Source organism: Helianthus annuus, chromosome 3 (assembly GCF_002127325.2).
Source record: "Helianthus annuus cultivar XRQ/B chromosome 3, HanXRQr2.0-SUNRISE, whole genome shotgun sequence".
NCBI classification, from domain to species: Eukaryota; Viridiplantae; Streptophyta; class Magnoliopsida; order Asterales; family Asteraceae; genus Helianthus; species Helianthus annuus.
In genome coordinates, this window is record NC_035435.2 from 115,566,380 (window position 1) to 115,587,886 (window position 21,507).

General features: G+C 39.9%; 1 long non-coding RNA gene across 1 annotated transcript; it reads right to left on the reverse strand.

Moving 5' to 3' along the window:
• Positions 1-18,859: 18,859 nt before the first annotated feature.
• On the reverse strand, positions 18,860-20,892 carry LOC110927813. Its single transcript, XR_002585918.2, has 2 exons — positions 20,698-20,892; positions 18,860-20,076 (listed from the first exon to the last, which is right to left on the reverse strand). It is a non-coding gene; the product is annotated as an uncharacterized LOC110927813 (long non-coding RNA).
• Between the last annotated feature and the right edge of the window lie 615 nt (positions 20,893-21,507).

Consider the following 21,507-nt stretch of genomic DNA (forward strand, 5'->3'; position numbering starts at 1 on the left):
GGGATTTCCACTTCAGCACCCCTCGACACTCTAGTAGTAGCCACTACCCGCCACTACCAGAAGAAGGACCTGCAAGTCCAGCACAGGAGGCGAACTCCGCACCAGTTGCACCATCTTCGCCACCGTTTGGGTATGACCACCCAATACCTGCGTACACGGGCCCAACGGCATACAACCCGTTCGAGCCGTCGTCGCAAGCACATTACAATTACAACTATGAACGCGACCCATATGTGGTAGCGGCTAGGTATAATGCCCGCTATCCAGACGGAGCTTTTGGAAACATGGGGATACCGGACTACTCAGCTCATGGGTATCCAGCACCTCCTAGACCTCCAGTTCCGCAACCGGCGCCACAACCACGTTTTTCCCCACCTGAACAAGAAGAAATACTCCACCGTTTGAGCCGTGTGGAAAGAGCCTTCGAGGAAGAACATAAGAGCCACCGAGGATTCCTCAAGGGCTTGGCAAACCTACTGAAGGGCAAGAAGAAGAAACGAGACCCTTAGTCTCCTTATGGATTGTTGTACTTACAATTTAGTCCCTGTGTGGACATTTATCGTATTTCAGTCCCTACGTGGACTTATCTTTCGGTCCCTACGCGGACACCTATCTTGTATTAGTCCCTGCGTGGACCTGTCTTTTATTAAACCTCTATGTAGGTATGTACTTGTTTAAAAGTCCCGTTTAGGGCAGCGTGTAATCGTATTGAAGTTTTGGAATGTTATGTTATGAATTTCATTTTGTTATTACTATATATGAAATAAATCAAAATCATTCCTTTTAATTTGATCTGCCTAAATAAAGAATCTTAAGAGTGAAACCTAGCCAGGTGTCTTTTAAGATCCGGCCAAGATGGTAAGACCTAATTAAAAGATTCAGATTCCCTGTTAACCTCTGTCAGCATGTTAACAAATCATGGCAGATGTGATTCGTTAAAATCACACACGTCATTCTTATACAAGAATCCTTTAAAGGATTCCAAAGCCCAAATTAATGATATAATAAATCATGGGTTAGATCATCAATGAAGATGATCACTTGTTAAACATCCATTAGTGATGTAGTGCCTACAGGCCATAATTGTTGTCATAATAAGACAAAAGACAGTGGTGGTCTATGACTCCCTGTCAGAAGGGGATAAAAGAACTACGGTTCAAACCTTCATACCTTGATTCTCTGTAATCTCGGCTAATACTATAATAACGTCCTCATGACTAGGCTTTTATGCCACTAACAATATTAATTGTGAATAGGATAAGTATGTTCAAATCCTAAATATAAAGTGAGTAACAAATTAACCGGATATGGTCTTCGTTACCATGGTTAATGAATTGCCATAAAAGACAATTCTATAATAAACTCCTAAATAAAATTTTCATTATCTCCTGCAGCAGATACAAGCTACTATGGCGAATCCTAATGGAGAAAATAGTCATACAAGTGAAGAGATTATGATAATGCTCAAGTACATTTAACGGGCGCTCAACTAAAGGCTCTTGTCGACAACGTTGTGCAAGCAGCTCTAGATCGACAATATACCGAATCTCGAAGCAGAACCGTTTCCAAACCACCATCAAAGCCGAAGACACACTCAAAATCCCACAGCAAACCATTATCCAAACCACTCTCCAAACCCAAAAAGGACGACGACAATCACTCGTCAAATGAAAACAGTGTTCGCCGTGAAAGGGAGTATACTGATGCGTCCGGTGCCAGGGGCTGCACCTACAAGTACTTTGTGTCTTGTAAACCCCGAGACTTCACGGGGGAGAAAGGTGCCGTCGAATGTATGACGTGGCTGGATGAGATGGACACTGTGGTGGACATCAGTGGCTGTGCGGAAAGGGACGTAGTGAAGTTTGTGTCGCAATCGTTTAAGGGCGAGGCCCTGGCTTGGTGGAGGGCATTGGTTCAAGCCTCAGGAAAGACTGTGCTTTACAGCATGACATGGGAGGAATTCATTACTCTCATCAAAGAAAATTACTGCCCTCAGCATGAGGTGGAGAAGATAGAGTCCGATTTTGTATCATTAGTGATGACAAACCTGGACTGCCAAGCCTACTTGACGAGCTTCAACACGATGTCTCGCTTGGTTCCATATCTAGTAACCCCGGAGCCAAGGAGAATCGCTCGTTTTATCGGGGGGTTAGAACCCGCGATAAAGGCAAGTGTGAAAGCCTCTCGGCCAACGACCTTCAGGTCTGTAACTGACCTCTCTTTGTCCCTCACAATGGACGCGGTCCGACTGAGATCGCTGAGGAACAAAGAGGCCGAGAAGAGGAAGCGTGAGGACGATACCTCACGAAGGTCGGGAAAGAAACACCGTGGGAATGGTGATGGCAAGAGAGGGACAGAGTCGAGAAAAGATGGGCAACAATCCGGAGAGAAGCCCAAGTGCAAAAACTGCCAGAAATTCCACTTTGGGAAATGCAGGCTTGAGTCGAACTCACAGTCCCAGTCGAAGTCACATACTTGTGGACTGTGCAAGTCCAAGGACCACAAGACTGTGGACTGTAAGAAGATTAAAGATGCGACCTGCTATAACTGCAATGAGAAGGGGCACATTAAGAGCAACTGCCCCAAATTTGCCAAGAAGACGGAAGAAACCAAGAAGAACAATGCTAGAGTCTTCAAAATGGATGTGAAGGAAGCTTTGCAAGACGACAACGTAATCACAGGTACTTTTCTCGTGAATAATGTCTTTGCAAGAGTACTTTTCGATTCAGGCGCTGATAAATCCTTTGTAGACCAAAAATTTTGCAAACTGTTGAATATGCCTGTCAAAACCCTAAATGTGAAATACGAGGTAGAGCTAGCAGACGGCACGGTAGAAACCGTCTCCACTATATTAGATGGATGTATGATATCCATTAAGAACCATTCTTTTCCTCTATCTCTACTTCCCTTTAATCTGGCTGGTTTTGACATCGTTCTGGGTATGGACTGGTTATCGCACAACCAGGCCCAGATCGTCTGCAACAGAAAACAAATAGTGCTAAAGACCCCGACGGGTGAATTGCTCACCATTCGAGGAGATACGCAGTATGGATTGCCCGAGAGTGTAACTATGCTCAAGGCTTCTAGATGTTTAAAAAGAGGCTGTGTCATCTACATGGCACAGGTGATAATTGAAGAGCCCAAACCAAAGATAGAGGACATTCCTGTCATTTCGGAGTATCCAGAAGTTTTCCCCGAAGATCTACCTGGGTTGCCACCAAATAGGCAAGTGGAATTTAGAATAGATATCATCCCTGGAGCAGCTCCTATTGCTAGAGCACCCTATAGGCTAGCATCGACTGAAATGAAGGAATTAAGGACCCAGCTGGATGAACTGTTAGCGAAAGGTTTCATCAAGCCTAGTTCATCTCCCTGGGGAGCACCTGTCCTTTTTGTTAAGAAGAAGGACGGATCGATGCGTCTATGCATCGATTATCGTGAACTTAATAAGGTCACGATAAAGAATAGATACCCATTGCCAAGGATCGACGATTTGTTCGATCAGTTGCAAGGGGCTAGCTATTTCTCAAAGATCGACTTGAGGTCGGGCTACCATCAGCTGAAGGTCCGAGATGAAGACGTACATAAAACAGCATTTAGGACTCGATACGGTCACTACGAGTTCCTAGTGATGCCTTTTGGGCTCACAAATGCACCGGCTGCGTTCATGGATCTCATGAATCGCGTCTGCAAGCCATACTTGGACAAATTCGTCATCGTATTCATCGACGACATTCTTATCTATTTAAAGAATAAAGCTGACCATGAGAAACACCTACGATGCATTCTCAAATTGCTGCATCGTGAGAAACTCTATGCCAAATTCTCTAAATGCGAATTCTGGCTACGAGAAGTCCAATTTCTTGGACATGTCGTAAGCGAGCGTGGTATCCAGGTGGATCCCGCTAAGGTAGAGGCGGTCATGAATTGGCAAGAACCAAAGACGCCTACCGAAATTCGTAGTTTTCTGGGATTGGCAGGATACTACAGGAGATTTATTGAAAATTTTTCAAGGATTGCTGCGCCCTTAACCTCCTTGACCAAGAAGAAAGAAAGGTTTGTTTGGGGCCCTAAGCAGCAAGAGTCCTTTGATATTTTTAAAGCAAAAGCTAAGCAACGCCCCTGTGTTGACGCTACCGGAAGGTACAGAAGAGTTCGTAGTTTACTGCGACGCGTCACACACTGGCATGGGGTGTGTGCTCATGCAGAAAGGCAAGGTGATTGCCTATGCTTCGAGACAGTTGAAGGTGCACGAAAAGAATTACACCACCCATGACTTGGAGTTGGGTGCCGTTGTATTCGCACTAAAACTGTGGAGGCATTATCTATACGGAATCAAGTTTGTGATCTATTCAGATCACAAGAGCCTTCAACATCTGTTCAACCAGAAGGAGCTGAACATGAGGCAACGCCGTTGGATGGAAACCTTAAATGATTATGATTGTGAGATCAGATACCATCCCGGCAAGGCGAATGTAGTCGCTGATGCCCTGAGCCGGAAAGAAAGGATGAAACCCATCCGCATCAATGCCAAGAGCATTGAAGTCAAGAATAACTTGATTGAAAGGATATTAGCCGCACAGCGAGAGGCTGTGTTGGAAGCTAATTATCCTAAAGAAAAGTTAGGAGTAACTGAGGAGCAGTTAACTCTTAGCAAGGATGGGATTTTGAGATTGAATGGGCGAATATGGGTTCCTATTTATGGAGGACTACGAGATGTTATCCTCCAGGAAGCCCATAGTTCCAAATATTCTGTCCATCCTGGAGCAGATAAAATGTATCAGGATTTAAAGGCAAATTATTGGTGGATAGGCTTGAAAAAGTCTGTAGCCGCTTATGTAGCCAAATGCTTAACTTGTGCGCAAGTCAAGGCTGAGCATCAAAAGCCATCCGGCTTGCTACAACAGCCTGAACTTCCTGAATGGAAATGGGAGTGTGTAACTATGGATTTTATCACCAAGTTACCAAAAAACGAGCAAAGGAAACGACACAATATGGGTTATAGTCGATAGACTGACTAAGTCAGCTCATTTCTTACCCATCAAGGAGACTTATAGCTCCGACACATTAGCCCAGTTATATGTTGATAAGATTGTAGCCTTACATGGCATACCTGTGTCTATTATCTCCGATCGAGATACTAGATACACGTCTCATTTCTGGAAGAGTTTCCAACAATCTTTGGGCACACGTTTGAACTTTAGTACGGCTTACCATCCTCAGACAGACGGTCAGAGTGAGCGTACTATTCAAACGTTAGAAGACATGCTGCGGGCATGTGCAATCGATTTGGGTGGTAGTTGGGATAAGAACCTACCACTAATCGAATTCTCCTACAACAATAGCTACCATACCAGCATAAAGGTTGCGCCCTTCGAGGCATTATACGGTAGGAAGTGTAGATCGCCTGTTTGTTGGGCGGAAGTGGGAGAGGTCCAATTATCAGGACCAGAGATAGTTTTCGAAACAACGGACAAGATTGTCCAGATTCGGGAACGTCTCAAAGCTGCCCGTGATAGGCAGAAAAGTTACGCTGATCCAAAGCGTAAGGATTTTCACTTCGAGGTAAGTGAAAAAGTGTTACTAAAGGTATCACCCTGGAAGGGGGTGATGCGCTTCGGTAAGAAGGGTAAACTGAGCCCGAGATACATAGGACCTTTTGAGGTTATCGAACGTGTCGGGTCAGTTGCCTATAAGTTGAACTTACCAGAAGAGCTCAATGGAATTCACAATGTGTTCCACATCTGCAATCTAAAGAAGTGCTTCGCTGATGAATCATTGGTGATCCCACACACAGATGTGCATATAGATGAGAGCTTGAAGTTTGTGGAGAAGCCCTTGTCGATTGAAGACCGACAGGTGAAAAAGCTTCGAAGAAAGCACGTACCTATAGTCAAGGTTAAATGGGATGCCCGGAGAGGTCCCGAATTCACGTGGGAAGTTGAATCCACGATGAAAGAGAAATATCCCTATTTGTTTGAGTAAATCTCGGGTCGAGATTTATTTTAAGGGGGTGAGGATGTAACACCTCGAAATTTTGTGTCCAATAATGTATTGACACGTGTCTTGAGTTTACACGTGGCACTTAATATTAAATAAAGGACTAAAGTTGACAAACCTTGAAAGTATGTAAATTCGAGGGTTATAAATGTCAAACAAGGGTAAGTATACTGTATAGTAACCCTAAACGATGCTCGTACCTTCAAACGAATAAATCATGGATCGTACGGAAGCGAAACGCGGAAGAAAGTGAGAGATTACAAGCTGCAGGGGTTAACTGTGTCAACATGTTTAATTATACCTCTGAGTGACCCTTTGACATACCCGAGGCTTTGTAACAGTAAAATACACTCACTAGAAGGTACTATATAAATTCCGCGAAGTTCCGTTTTAAAACGAGAAAGTTATGAGCAAATTCGTATGAGAGGGGTTAAAAGCGTCAACAATGAAAGTTAAGGCTTCTCGGATAATAATTAAACTAACCGGGGGCTTAACAGTACGGGTAAAAGGCACGAGGCCCTTAATTGTAATTAACCGAGGGCCAAATCGCAAAGTTACCCCTTCAAACCCGATAGGTCAGGTTATTAATTACCAAAGATTTCGTTAATCATTACAAAAGATTCAAAAAGATTTAAAAACAACCCTTACGGACCGCAAGGTTCCTGCTTTACGGACCGTAAGGGGGTAAAAGATTTGGCTTGTCTCCGCCACAGGCTTACGGACCGCAAGGCCCAAACCATACGGTCCGTAAGCGATGCCCAGCGACAGAAAGTTGGCTGTTGGCTGTTTAAAACGTTAAGACATTAATGTATGGGTTTCCCAGAGGTATGGGCGACCCCTAATCACTCTCTAGCACTAGAGGACACATGTTGTTGATCAAGGGGCATGGGTAGACATGTTTGTCAATAATCTAAGGCCTTAGAAGTACTATATAAAGGCCTCATTGCACAACATGTTACTCACACCTTCTCCGCCTTCATTGATCACATCTGGAGCTCAACATTTCCTCTCAAGTGTTCTCTAAGCAAGCATAAGACCTCTGTAAGTCGTTCAATCCTTTGTGGTTTAGTTTTGCTTAGTTATATAGCTAAAAATCAAACCGTCGTAACTACGGTTTGACTTCGAGATTAGTCTGCAATGACTCAGTCATATCTCGAATTGAAAGTAGTTATAAGTTGGTATTTATGTGGGTAATAAACCCCTAAAAGGGTTCCCCCTGATCACCACTCTAACTAGGCCAAATGTCGAGTCAAACGTATATTTAAAAAGTCAGCAGAGAGCCGTTTTTGCGATTCTTGCATAATCTATAATGTAGGTGATATGTAACCTGTTTGAATACTCATAAAACATGATATTAAGTATATAAACTTGTCTAAACTCGTTTGATTCGGCCATTTGCTATATTAACCCGGTTCGGAGCCGAATGTCGCAAAAGTTTGACTTTTGCTTTGACTTCAGTTCTGACCCGTTTTAATGTAATGTAGATATGCCTTAGGACTCTCTTAGGACCAGGTCATGTGATGGTATCACCCTCTGTGACCGGTTCGTTGTTTGTCCGAGTCTTTTACGCATTTCCGTTAATTGCTTAAAAGTTGACCGTAACGCCCTTTTCAAAATAAAACGAGTATTTCGGACACGTGAAGGGACCATAACCTTGCTTATTAAATTCTAAGCATGTCCCTAAAGTTTCACGCCAATCCGAGGTCTAGAATGGGAGTTATGCTAAATAGCGCAATTAAAAGAAACTTTTGTAATAAACGGCGCGATTAGCATAACGCCTACCTAAACCAAGATTTCGTCACCAAACCTTTTACTCACTGTTGTAAATTAATATTTCGGGATTTTTAAAGATTTTTAATCATTTTTAACCTGCTCATAACCTACGGTTATGGCTACGGTTCGGTAAATACCGAATATGCCCTTTTCGGCCAAAACTTGAGTTCTATAAAGTCTTTTGACCCGATTCCAGTTGCTACTGATTTTAAATAATAAATAAAGTATTTTAGACTTTCTAAACTGATCGGAAAACTCAGATTTCCTGTAGAACTCTAAAACCTCCTTTTAAAAGTCCTTAAAATGACCGGAAAACCCCTACGGGGCGTATAATAAACATAAACTCGTTACGGGCATCACGGGAGGTATCCTACTGATACCACAACCTCTTTAAGGCATATTGACTTAGGAAACAAGTGTAGGACTCTTACGGTTACCCGTTGCGACTTTCGCGCGCACGGTTCGGCTTATGTAACTAGTTTACATAAATTAGCCGATACGGGTCAAACCATATTATTTTGACCCCAAAATCCAGAGTGTGAATATTAAACCCATATAAAACAAGTCTTCGAATTTGTTGGGTCAGAATCACATTCCATTCCCGGTTTTCGCCTTTCACGCGATTAAACCGTATCTATCCTTTGAAACTGACCGGTCTAGGCCACGGTTAATATAAAGACCCGTTAGGATTCTAATAGGTTATTTTAAAACCTTCGTTCCAGAATAGGAGCCCCAGTAAAAGATATCTGTGATTTAATCAATTAAGGACAATACTTGCAAAGGTAAATACTTTTAACTTATTTTCCGTATTACGGGCTTGGGTTACGGTATATATAAAATACCGCTTGATCGAGCATCAAATCTTCCATCGTTTGGTGGTTAATTGAATAATTTGATCGGCTCGTTTAAACAGTCTTGTTACTTAAAAGCCTTTGGGGGGTTAATGATCATGTCCCGGATATCCTTGGCATCATTTTACGAAATGGCCACGACCTCGACATCCGGGTGTAGGCGTACACCCAGCATTATGTCTATATTATTAAAAGATGTAACCGTTGGTTTACCCACCTTGGTTTTACGCAATGTGGTGTATCTATTGATCTTTAACCCGGACTAGATCCGGGCTACTGAACGCAAAGAAGGAACATGTAATTCGTTCACAAGATTATAATATTAAATAATTCTCCCAAGTTATAAAAGAGTTTGTGCCTTGTGCATTCAAATCAATTTTAAATAAACATTTTCAAAAGTGTCGGTTGAATGTATTTACCAGTGTAAACTAACGTATTTTCCCAAAAAGATTAAGTGCAGGTACTACACGTAATCGGCTGGCAATAGCTCCTTAGCATCTTAAGAAGTCTCGCAAGCTTTGATGCCTTGTCTGTTGAACAATACTTTTTATTATTTTGATCCCCCTGTGGATACCATTCGACTTTTTGTGATACATTCGATATTACAATCAAAGGTTGAATTATATTTATCTTTATGCTTCCGCTGTGCATTCATATAATTTTGTGGTTTGACTATATTGTTGCCAACTACGTCACGGTAATCCCCCACCGGGCCCACCGGTGATACACGTGGAAATCGGGGTGTGACAAAAACTGGGCTCTACCGTAACTTACGGTAGCACCGTAAGTTACGGTGGCCGCTGGAAAGTTATGGTCTGCCGTAAGGCAGTAGGAATGCACCGTAACAATTTACTGGCTACCGTAAATTACGGTAGCCACCGTAATTTACGGTAGCTGCTGTACATGCTTTCTTATTTTTACAGTTTTTCCGATTCATTTCCTGCATCAATGTATTTTACTTTCGATCAAGATTATTAATTAACTAAGCTAATTTCCCATACCCGGATTTTTACCAATGATAACGCTTGACTACCCTCACGAGGGAATGCCTATGGAATAGTCTACAAGCTTGTTTCTAAGGCTTCGAGTTTGCCCTTTTTATGCTACTTGTCATGCTTAAAATTTCTGAACCTTAACTCCCATATTAAGAGTTAAGTTTCTCAACTAGCTTAGCGTGTCCGCTACACGGCTTACGCTTGGTTTATAACCATTCATCATGTTTACTCTTAAACTTGTTTTGACCCGTTTGGATGCCGGAATTTAGGCACCAATCAAGGTATTTCAAGAATCCATTTTCTATCACTTGTTTTGACCCGTTTTTACTTGTTTAAGACGCAAAGTCACTTTCGTGACGTATTGGTCTATCTTGTTTACCATGTTTCAAAACTACAACATAAAACTAATAAATATTCTTAATGTAACGAAACGGTAATTTCGTACCTTCAGAGCACACTTTTCCCACGCGTATTCCCTCCGGCTTGTCCGCTTGACGATCCGGACTCCTTGCCTAGAGATTTCAAATTTATAATTTGTTTAGAACTCTTTTCATGAGTATTAACGCATCATTATGAACAATAATCAAATCTGCGTTTTCATCCTATTTTTAACATCTAAATCCTCACTTAGGCATTTCAACAAACACCTAGCGGGTCAGATTTTCTCGTAATTATTACCAAGTTCATGACTTGTAATTATCATCTAATTTCACTTCAATTAATCAACTTTGCACATATCTTAGCATCTATATTTCAAAAATTACTTCCTATGATCAAATTATACTAGAATTATCATTCCAAACCCTAGTGTTCATCATCATCTTTTAAAACCCATAACCTACCTTCAATGGGTTCATGGAATTTCCTGAATTTGGACATGAATTCACATGTAGTTGTCTAGGTTTTACTCCTAGACACTATATCATCACTAATCTAACCAAATCACAAACATGCATCAACAAATTTCAGATTTCCTAAATTCATGAGAATTTCAAATAGAGAATTCTCATCAAATTTTTCATACCTTTTAATCCTCTTGCGACGAGGATCACAATTCTAAGCTCGGATTTGTTTTTGGACCAGATTTGCACATTCAATTTATGAGAATTATGGATGTTAGGGTTTGAGAGTGGGGGTGTCGCCCCTGCTTGTTCTTGATCGACCAAAACCCCAAATGGGGTGTTTGGTTTTTGTTTTTGTTACATCTAGTAACTTAAGTTTCAATTTTGACATTATTGGCCCCTCCACTTTGTTTAACATATAGTTTTAGTTATTTAACCCTATTTCAAGTTATTTTTAGACTTGTAATTAACTAGGTTATAATTTTCCTAGTTAGTAAGTTCTTGTTTATTTACGCTTTATAATTCTAATATAAAGTTTTATATTTTCAGGGTGGTACAAGTCCACCCTCCTTAAAAGGGTTTCGTCCCCGAAACCGAATCACGTACCAAATAAAATGGGGTAGAGACGTCGCATCTCCTCTTCGGATTCCCACGTGGTGTCCGAACCTTTCCTATGCTCCCACTTGACCTTGACTTGATCGATTTGTTTGTTTCACAAGCGTTTGACCTTTCGATCTAAAATTTCCACTGGTCTCACCGCATAATTTAGGCTATTATCCACTTCGATATCATCGTAATGGATATAAGCTGTTTCGTCCGCTAGACACTTTCGCAATTGCGACACATGAAATGTGCTATGAATTCCGCTTAGTTCCTCCGGTAGTTCAAGGCGGTAAGCTACCTTACCAACCCGCTCGGTGATTCTGAATGGCCCAATAAATCTTGGGCTCAATTTTCCCCTTTTTCTGAATCGGATTATCCCTTTCCACGGTGATACTTTCAACATTACCTTATCGCCCACTTGAAATTCAATTGGTCTTCTTCGTTTATCCGCGTACGACTTTTGTCGGTCCTGAGCTGTTTTTAAGTGAGTTCGGACCAAATCGATTTTCTCATTCGTAGTTTGGATTATATCCGTAGGTGCTAGTCCACGTGGACCCACTTCTCCCCAACATACCGGGGTTCAGCATTTTCTTCCATATAACATCTCATACGGGGCCATTCTAATGCTCGCGTGATAGCTGTTGTTATATGAAAATTCGACTAAGGGTAGATGGACATCCCAACTACCCCCGAAGTCGATAATGCAAGCACGCAACATGTCTTCTAACGTTTGTATTGTTCTTTCACTTTGCCCATCCGTTTGAGGATGGTAAGCAGTGCTAAGGAATAACTTAGTTCCCATTTGCTCTTGGAATTCACGCCAAAAGTCCGAAGTAAAGCGGGTATCTCTGTCAGACACAATGTCCGTGGCGTGCCACGATTTCATTTGTATACACCTCTGACATCTTTTCAGATGTATAAATCTCACGAATCGGGATGAAGTGAGCACTTTTAGTCAATCTATCCACAACTACCCATATAGCATCAAAACCACGGCTTGTTTTAGGCAGTTTGGTCAATAGGTCCATTGTAATTTGTTCCCATTTCCAAACCGGGATTTCTAACGGTTGGAGTTTACCGTATGGCTTTTGGTGCTCCGCCTTGACTTGTAGACATGTTAAACACTTTTCCACGTACTTCACAACATCTCTTTTCGTTCCGGGCCACCAATAGTTTTGTTTTAAGTCGTTATACATCTTGGTCGCTCCTGGATGAATGGAATAACGAGACTTGTGAGCTTCATCAAGTAGAAGCTTTTTGACTCCACATGTGTTAGGAATCCAAATTCTATTGAAACGTGTCTTCAAACCATGGCTGCCTACCTCAAGATCTTTAACATGGCCAATAATCCTTTCCTTTTTCCAGTTTTCCGTCTTTACTGCTTCATCTTGTGCTCCTCGGGTTTGTTCTAGCAAGCCCGAAGTCACGATGAGCTGCAACGATTGTATCCGTATTGGAGTATAATCTGCCTTTCTGCTCAACGCATCAGCCACTACATTGGCTTTCCCAGGATGGTAGTGTATTTCACAGTCGAAATCCTTGAACGTTTCCAGCCACCGCCTTTGTCTCATGTTTAATTCCTTCTGATCGAAGAAATACTTTAGACTTTTATGGTCGGTAAAGATCGTAAATTTTACCCCATACAAGTAATGCCTCCATATCTTTAAGGCAAACACCACTGTCGCCAATTCCAAGTCGTGAACCGAGTATTTCTTTTCATGAATCTTCAATTGCCTCGAGGCGTAGGCGATGACTTTGACTTGTTGCATTAAAACACACCCGAGACCCGAATGCGACGCATCCGTGTAAACTACCATGTTGTCAATTCCTTCCGGTAATGTTAACACCGGAGCGTAAGTTAACTTTTCCTTGAGCGTTTGGAAGGCTTCGTCCTGTTCGATGCCCCACACGAACTTTTCCTCCTTGCGAGTCAATTTGGTCAATGGCAAGGCAATTTTGGAGAAATCCTGTATGAATCTCCGATAATATCCCGCGAGCCCTAAAAAGCTTCGAATTTCTGAGGGATTTCTTAGAGGGTTCCATTTTGACACAGCTTCTACCTTTGACGGATCCACTAGTACTCCATTAGCACTAATGATGTGCCCAAGAAACTGCACCTCTCGTAGCCAAAAGGCGCACATTGAGAATTTTGCATACAACTTTTCTCGTCTGAGTGTCTCTAATACTTCTCGTAAATGACACACGTGCTCAGCTTCATTCTTCGAGTATACTAAAATGTCATCGATAAATACAATTACCGACTTATCTAGCATAGGTTTGCAAACCCGGTTCATGAGGTCCATGAAGGCCGCGGGTACATTAGTCAACCCAAAGGGCATTACAAGGAACTCATAATGCCCGTACCGCGTACGAAATGCCATCTTCGGTACGTCTTCCTCCTTGACTTTCAATTGGTGATAACCCGATCTAAGATCTATCTTGGAGAACCAACTTGCTCCTTGTAGCTGGTCAAACAAATCATCGATTCTTGGGAGTGGGTATCGATTCTTCACCGTGAGTTTGTTTAACTCTCGGTAATCGATACACATGCGCATACTGCCGTCCTTCTTTTTCACGAATAAAACTGGTGCGCCCCACGGGGACACACTCGGTCGGATAAACCCCTTGTCGAGCAATTCTTGGATTTGAGACATCAATTCTTGTAATTCTGACGGCGCAAGTCGATACGGCGCCCTGGCCACTGGTTTTGCGCCCGGAATCAATTCGATTCCGAACTCTACTTCCCGTTCTGGTGGTATCCCCGGTAGTTCTTCCGGGAACACATCTTCATAATCACGTACCACCGGTACATCTCCAATTTTGAGGGGTTCTTTTTCCGATTCGCTTGCGTATACCATATAAGCCGTGCATCCATGTTTCATAAGTTTATGGGCTTCTAGCATTGAGCATAGCACCGGGTTACCTCCTTTTTCACCGTATATCGTAACTTGCTTTCCGCTAGGAGACGTCAGTTTTATTTCCTTTCGGAAACAAACCACCTTCGCGTGGTATCGGGATAACCAATCCATCCCCACGATCACTTGGAATTCTCCCATCGACATCGGAATCAAGTCTATTGTGTATTCTTCGTCATCAATGCTCATTTTACAGTTTTCACATACATCACAAACAATAAAGCTCTTGTTATTACCTATCTCTACTTCTAAGGCATAGGTAATTTTGTTAGAACAAATGAAGGATGTCGAATAAATCCATATGAAATAAAGGATTTATTCGCACCCGTATCAAATAACACACGTGTGGGAATCGAGTTTATAGTAAATATACCTGAGACCACGTCAGGTTCGACTTTTGCTTCTGCAGCGGTCAATTGGAAAGATCTTGCTTTTGCTTTCGGGGCTTCACTTTTCGAATCTTGCCCATCTTTCTTTCCAACCAGTTCTGGGCATTCCGATCTTTTGTGACCCGGTCGGTAACAATTGTAACAAACAGTCACTTTCTCCGGGCATGATATAGCCATATGTCCCGTTTTCCGGCAGATGGGACAAGGCTTATCCTTGAATCGGCATTCGCCTTTGTGACCTTTCCCGCAAATTTTACAACTTGGCGTCCCACCTTTTGCATCTGATTTCTTCACGGTTTCATTTGTTTGTGCTTTCTTGGTAGGGCTTGGATTTACATCTTGTGCCCTCCGTTCACCCCGTTCGATACTCTTTTTCAGTTCAATCTCCCTTTCCCGAGCGGCATTAATGATCTCGGTAAGGGTTTCATATTTTGAAGGGGTTATAAACTCCCTATATTCTGCACTCAACATGTTATGGTAGTAGTATATCTTCTATTCTTCGTTCGTTACTAATTCATCACAAAACTTCATCCTATCCATAAACATCCCCGTGATCTTGTCTATGGACTCACCCTTGTGCCTGAGTTGCATGAACTCTTCCTTGATTCTATTAATGACCGCTTTGGGACTATGATGTTTAAGAAACGACTTCTTAAACTCTTCCCATGTCATGGTTTTAGCCGCTTCACTTCCCATCTCTTTCTTTTTGTTATCCCACCAGTCTTTCGCTTGACCCCTTAATTGACCCGTACCATAGGCTACGTAGTCATTTTCATCACAATGAGTTCTCTCGAATACCCCTTCGATATCACTTAGCCATCGTTGGCACACTATTGGATCAACCCCCCCCCCCATTATTTATGGGTGGTTTACATGCCATGAATTCCTTGTATGAACAAGGCTTTCGTCCTCCGGGCTTTTCCTTTGCTAGATTTGGATCATCTTCTAATTTCTTGATTCTCTCGTCTACTATTGATAAAATTGTGTTTTGAATTTTATCAATGAAGCCCGACAAACTGTTTTCGATCGCCTTTCCAACCTCTTCGGCAATCACTACCCTCATTTGTCCGGTGACTCTTGGCACCGCATCATCATCACCTCCGTCCGCCATCTTTAATACTGAAATGTTTACGTAGATAGTTAAACATTCCATTTATAACACATGCTTTACTTGTTTTGATTCAATCAAGTTCCCAACTTGATTCAATCATTCTTGTTTCATGCATTTCTTGTGCTTGAGTGAGCTTATACACTCTTTACATGCATAATTTATTCATGATTTATTTCTATATTTTCTAAATCTATTTAAACTATTAACTCTTACCGGATGCTTGATCAAGCTTGAACTGAACACTTTATTGGCAACCATGAGCTCTGATTACCAACTTGTAAGACCCAGTTTATAATACTAGATTTACTAACATAGGACCTTGCATTTCGTGCCAAAAATTTAGAGTTTACAAAAACTTTCAAGATTTGAAAACCATAACTAGTCACAACATTTACGTATTAATCCTACTAAACAATATTCAAGACAAAAACTACAAGTGTTTACATAGTCTTAAAACAAAAAGATCAAGTGCGGAAGCGTTGAATTGTGTGTTCGGTTCGACTTGGTTGCTTGATCATCATCCTACTACTTGAAATACCTGGAAACTGAAAGTTTTAGACAACCATTAGTAATATGATCCTTGAATTTTAACATGATCGTAACTAAGTTCGAATTCATGTTCGAGAAATCACAATTTAAAAGAAAATTTAACATTTAAAACTGGGCTCTACCGTAACTTACGGTAGCACCGTAAGTTACGGTGGCCGCCGGAAAGTTATGGTCTGCCGTAAGGCAGTAGGAATGCACCGTAACAATTTACTGGCTACCGTAAATTACGGTAGCCACCGTAATTTACGGTAGCTGCTGTACATGCTTTCTTATTTTTGCAGTTTTGCCGATTCAAGCATCAATGTATTTTACTTTCGATCAAGATTATTAATTAACTAAGCTAATTTCCCATACCCGGATTTTTACCAATGATAACGCTTGACTACCCTCAGAGGGATTGCCTACGGAATAGTCTACAAGCTTGTTTCTAAGGCTTCGAGTTTGCCCTTTTTATGCTACTTGTCATGCTTAAAATTTCTGAACCTTAACTCCCATATTAAGAGTTAAGTTTCTCAACTAGCTTAGCGTGTCCGCTACACGGCTTACGCTTGGTTTATAACCATTCATCATGTTTACTCTTAAACTTGTTTTGACCCGTTTGGATGCCGGAATTTAGGCACCAATCAAGGTATTTCAAGAATCCATTTTCTATCACTTGTTTTGACCCGTTTTTACTTGTTTAAGACGCAAAGTCACTTTCGTGACGTATTGGTCTATCTTGTTTACCATGTTTCAAAACTACAACATAAAACTAATAAATAATCTTAATGTAACGAAACGGTAATTTCGTACCTTCAGAGCACACTTTTCCCACGCGTATTCCCTCCGGCTTGTCCGCTTGACGATCCGGACTCCTTGCCTAGAGATTTCAAATTTATAATTTGTTTAGAACTCTTTTCATGAGTATTAACGCATCATTATGAACAATAATCAAATCTGCGTTTTCATCCTATTTTTAACATCTAAATCCTCACTTAGGCATTTCAACAAACACCTAGCGGGTCAGATTTTCTCGTAATTATTACCAAGTTCATGACTTGTAATTATCATCTAATTTCACTTCAATTAATCAACTTTGCACATATCTTAGCATCAATATTTCAAAAATTACTTCCTATGATCAAATTATACTAGAATTATCATTCCAAACCCTAGTGTTCATCATCATCTTGTAAAACCCATAACCTACCTTTAATGGGTTCATGGAATTTCCTGAACTTGGACATGAATTCACATGTAGTTGTCTAGGTTTTACTCCTAGACACTATATCATCACTAATCTAACCAAATCACAAACATGCATCAACAAATTTCAGATTTCCTAAATTCATGAGAATTTCAAATAGAGAATTCTCATCAAATTTTACATACCTTTTAATCCTCTTGCGATGAGGATCACAATTCTAAGCTCGGATTTCGTTTTGGACCAGATTTGCACATTCAATTTATGAGATTTATGGATGTTAGGGTTTGAGAGTGGGGGTGTCGCCCCTGCTTGTTCTTGATCGACCAAAACCCCAAATGGGGTGTTTGGTTTTTGTTTTTGTTACATCTAGTAACTTAAGTTTCAATTTTGACATTATTGGCCCCTCCACTTTGTTTAACATATAGTTTTAGTTATTTATCCCTATTTCAAGTTATTTTTAGACTTGTAATTAACTAGGTTATAATTTTCCTAGTTAGTAAGTTCTTGTTTATTTACGCTTTATAATTCTAATATAAAGTTTTATATTTTCAGGGTGTTAAACAGTATTATGGGGTTTGTATATAGTACTTGATAACCTTCCCAATTGGGCACGGGTATCCAATGTGTGATATGACCATAGTCACAGATCCGTCGAGTAACACGTACTGAACGAGTAATTGTGTAGATATAAACATTGTAATCGACCTTAATACTGTAATATGTAACAACTGATGTTTTACAAATCGGAATGTACTCGCCAGTATTTCTTGCTGATAAAATGTTTTTAAAACGCGTTTCAGGTAACTTAATGTGAAGCCAATAGAAGCCAGCTGGAGAGCACTGAAGGCTTAAAATTGTGGCTATAAAATTTACCAAATAAAGAAAAGGAGTTTATGTTTTTAATAATTAAGGTTTATCCCTACAAATGTATTGTCAAATGAAACTTGAGTCTTATCCCATTTATTATTATAAAACTTTGGTGTTTAACTCTAATAAAAATATTTCCTAACTACGGTCCTGATGTATGAATTCCGCTGCGTAATTAATAAACACCGATACCATCTGATCTGAGCTCGCGGCACCCGCTCCCGGGGCAGGGGTCGGGGGCTACGACATCATTCCTTTTGGTGTTAAAACAAATCATTCCTTTATGATTTTGGTCGTTTTTATAGAAGAGGTTCAAATAATTTTTTTTAACATGAATATATATGAGATTGAAAAAATCCCATAAGAAAAAGTATAATGTATATTGGGCTTAACCTAATTGCTTACCAAACACATGGTTTTCGGTTTTTGTATTACCATAATAATGTTGCTCACTTTCTTATCTTTGTAAATGCTTTAGATTTTAGGGTTTGGATTGGCCTCACAACCTACAAATTGTACCATGAATGTATGCATTTGGAACCTCATCTATTACAAGTTCCATTGCAATTTACTTTAACTCAATATAAGTTGGAATTGGTGGTTTCAGAATTGTATATTCAGGTAAAATCTAAAGATTCTAAATTCATTACAATGCTAGATTATTTATGGGTTGATCCACTTAAGTTCTATTTTGTATGACACCAATGGCTAAGAAGGACTCAAACATATTTGGTGGTCGTGCGAAGCTTGATTCTGCGACCGGTGAGATGATTGCCTATTTTGAACATGAAAAACAGCCATTGGTCACTAGTTACAGTTTGTTGAGCCAAAGTAAGCTCAAGATTTATGAGCTTCTCGTGAAGCTCATTGAAAGAAATCAAGTTATCTCCGGCGTGAACAGGATAAGACCATTCAGGATAACATCATCATCCATCTTCCTGCGCGGAATTGCGAGTTCGTCGATCACGGTTTTGATGTTCTGCATATAATCTGTGATCCATTGGTTCGGGGTTTTGGTCGATGTCTTTAATCAATGTAGTAGTGGTTTGATCATATGGCCCCTGGAAGGAGACGCTTATGTATTTGCAAGAATATTCTAGGCTTCCAGCTTGAGATGAACTGGCGTTAGTGACAAGTGGTACAGTCTTTGGAGATAGACTTCCGACTACGGCACCGAAAAGCAATTCGTCGTGCATAATCCTTGTACCATCAATAAATCGGTAGATATCAAAGTCGTGTAGTTGAGCCTCGATTTAGGTTTTCCATCCTAAATAGTCTGTGGATTTCAATTTTACTGTTGCAACAATGGTGAGGTTGTTTACGATATTAGCCATGAGGTTGGACAACAAAATAAATGGAGATAAACAAGGGAGACTAGAACAATATTTGACTATATAGAGGATTACAAGATTTAAATTAAATTCAAATGAATATGAACTGACAGCAGCTAGGTAGTGGGTCGACTTGACCCTTCCAACCAAACATACATGTTCAATTTTAAACCTGGTCTTGGATTGAATTTTAGATTCTAAAATGGAAGTTTCCATCTCGACTCCAAAAAGGATTGCATAAGGTTTTTATGGATTACCTTAAGTTTGTCAAAAGGTCATTTTGGTTGTACTCAAAACGCAAAACCCATAAAACTATCAATTGAATGAAATTTATGCAAGTATTCGCAACGCGGGTACCTTAATACTCACTACTAGAAAGCTGATTGTTTAATTGCCCTCCGTGATTTTACCATTTTTAATCTAACTACCATATCTATACCTTCCTTCCTTGCTGTATTCTTTACAACAAAAAACAATTAGAATCTGAATCCCCCCGATGGCTATACTAATCATCTCTATCGATATCCGAGCCTTCTTGATTAAGTAAACCTCCATTTTCTAGAAAATTTATAGCTGCTCTCTGTTCGCCTTCAATACAATACATACTCATGCGTCTGCCATACCTTCTCCTTGGATTACGGCGGTGGATATCAAACGGTTTCACCTGCATAATATGAAACAATGTTAAAACTAGCTTGACATGACACGGAAAAATTGAGTCGACACCCGTTTATAAATTAAACAGGTCGTTTTCGGGTTGACCCATTTTCAAAACAGATCGGGTACCGTTTAAGTATTTAAAACATTATAACTTTATTTTTGTTTTTCCCTCTTTCCATTTTTAAAAGAAAGACTTACATGAAATTATGGGGTTGACTAAATACACCCCCTGTTTTTACTATTCATACCCCCTTTCTAAAAATACATTTTAAAAGTTATCAAATTTCACCCCTCTATACAATTCAAATATTGTTTTTAAGACATTTTCTCTAACTAGTATTTTATTATGTTTCTATAAAACATCACTACAAATTAATAAAAAGATATTTTTAAACAATAAAATAGTTTTAGAACTTTTTTTTTGAAAAAACAGTTGATTTTATATTTTTTATTTATTTCATATTTTAGTTCTCTCATCTTTCTATTTCTAATAGTATTATTATTATATTAAAATGTATTATAATATAATTAACAACTTTTATTTATTAAAAGTAATAAAATGCAAAAAGAAATAAAACGTTAATTAGCACATTAGGTAGTAAATTGTCACGGAGTTATTCTTAACTCTCGTGCGGCACTTAGAATACTTCTAAGTTCAGCCTTTTGGATAGGTTTGGTTTGGTTATATATAGCAACGGAAGTTTTTGTTTGTGAGGATCACAAGTATGATTTTGTAGTGCAATACTACAACAAAGATGGTTATGTATTACTTGAACAAAGTTACAAGTACAAAGTGTTTACAAGAAGTTGGGTTATGAATGGGTTATGAGGGGTGATTACAAATGATGCATCTCATCTCTATTTATACTAGTTACAACTAGTTCTAGAGAATTCTCAATCTAGAGAATTCCTTACAAAATATCCATTATATTTTATGGTTGATTTCTAGACCATTTTTACAAAATATAAAGCATTTCCAAGGTGATTCTAGAGAGTTCTTGGCTGATACTTTATGCAGAATTATGCAGCCCTTTCTAGGCTTTTCCGAGCTCTTTCAAGGCTGGTCTAGGACCTTCTAAGGGTGCCAAAACGTTCCAGTATTGTCTAGGCTGGCTGTTCTGGAGACTTACGGACAGCCCTAGACGCTTCCTTGGTGTTCCGGAAACTTTCGGAATGCTGAAATTTTGAGCTGGATTTTTGCGGGGCGTGACAAAATGCTTTGATCAAAGCATATAATATCAATCAATAATCGACATAAGTTGAAGTTTAATTATTGTGAGGGTATATTATTGACTAATCAAAATCATTATCTACAAATTAAAGTGGTGATTCTCAAATATATTTCTCTTCTTTTAACTCGAAAACTATATTAAGTTGGTTGGCTTCAAACCTTCATTTAAATTTTTGTGTATTATTGTTTATACAAACTAAATTC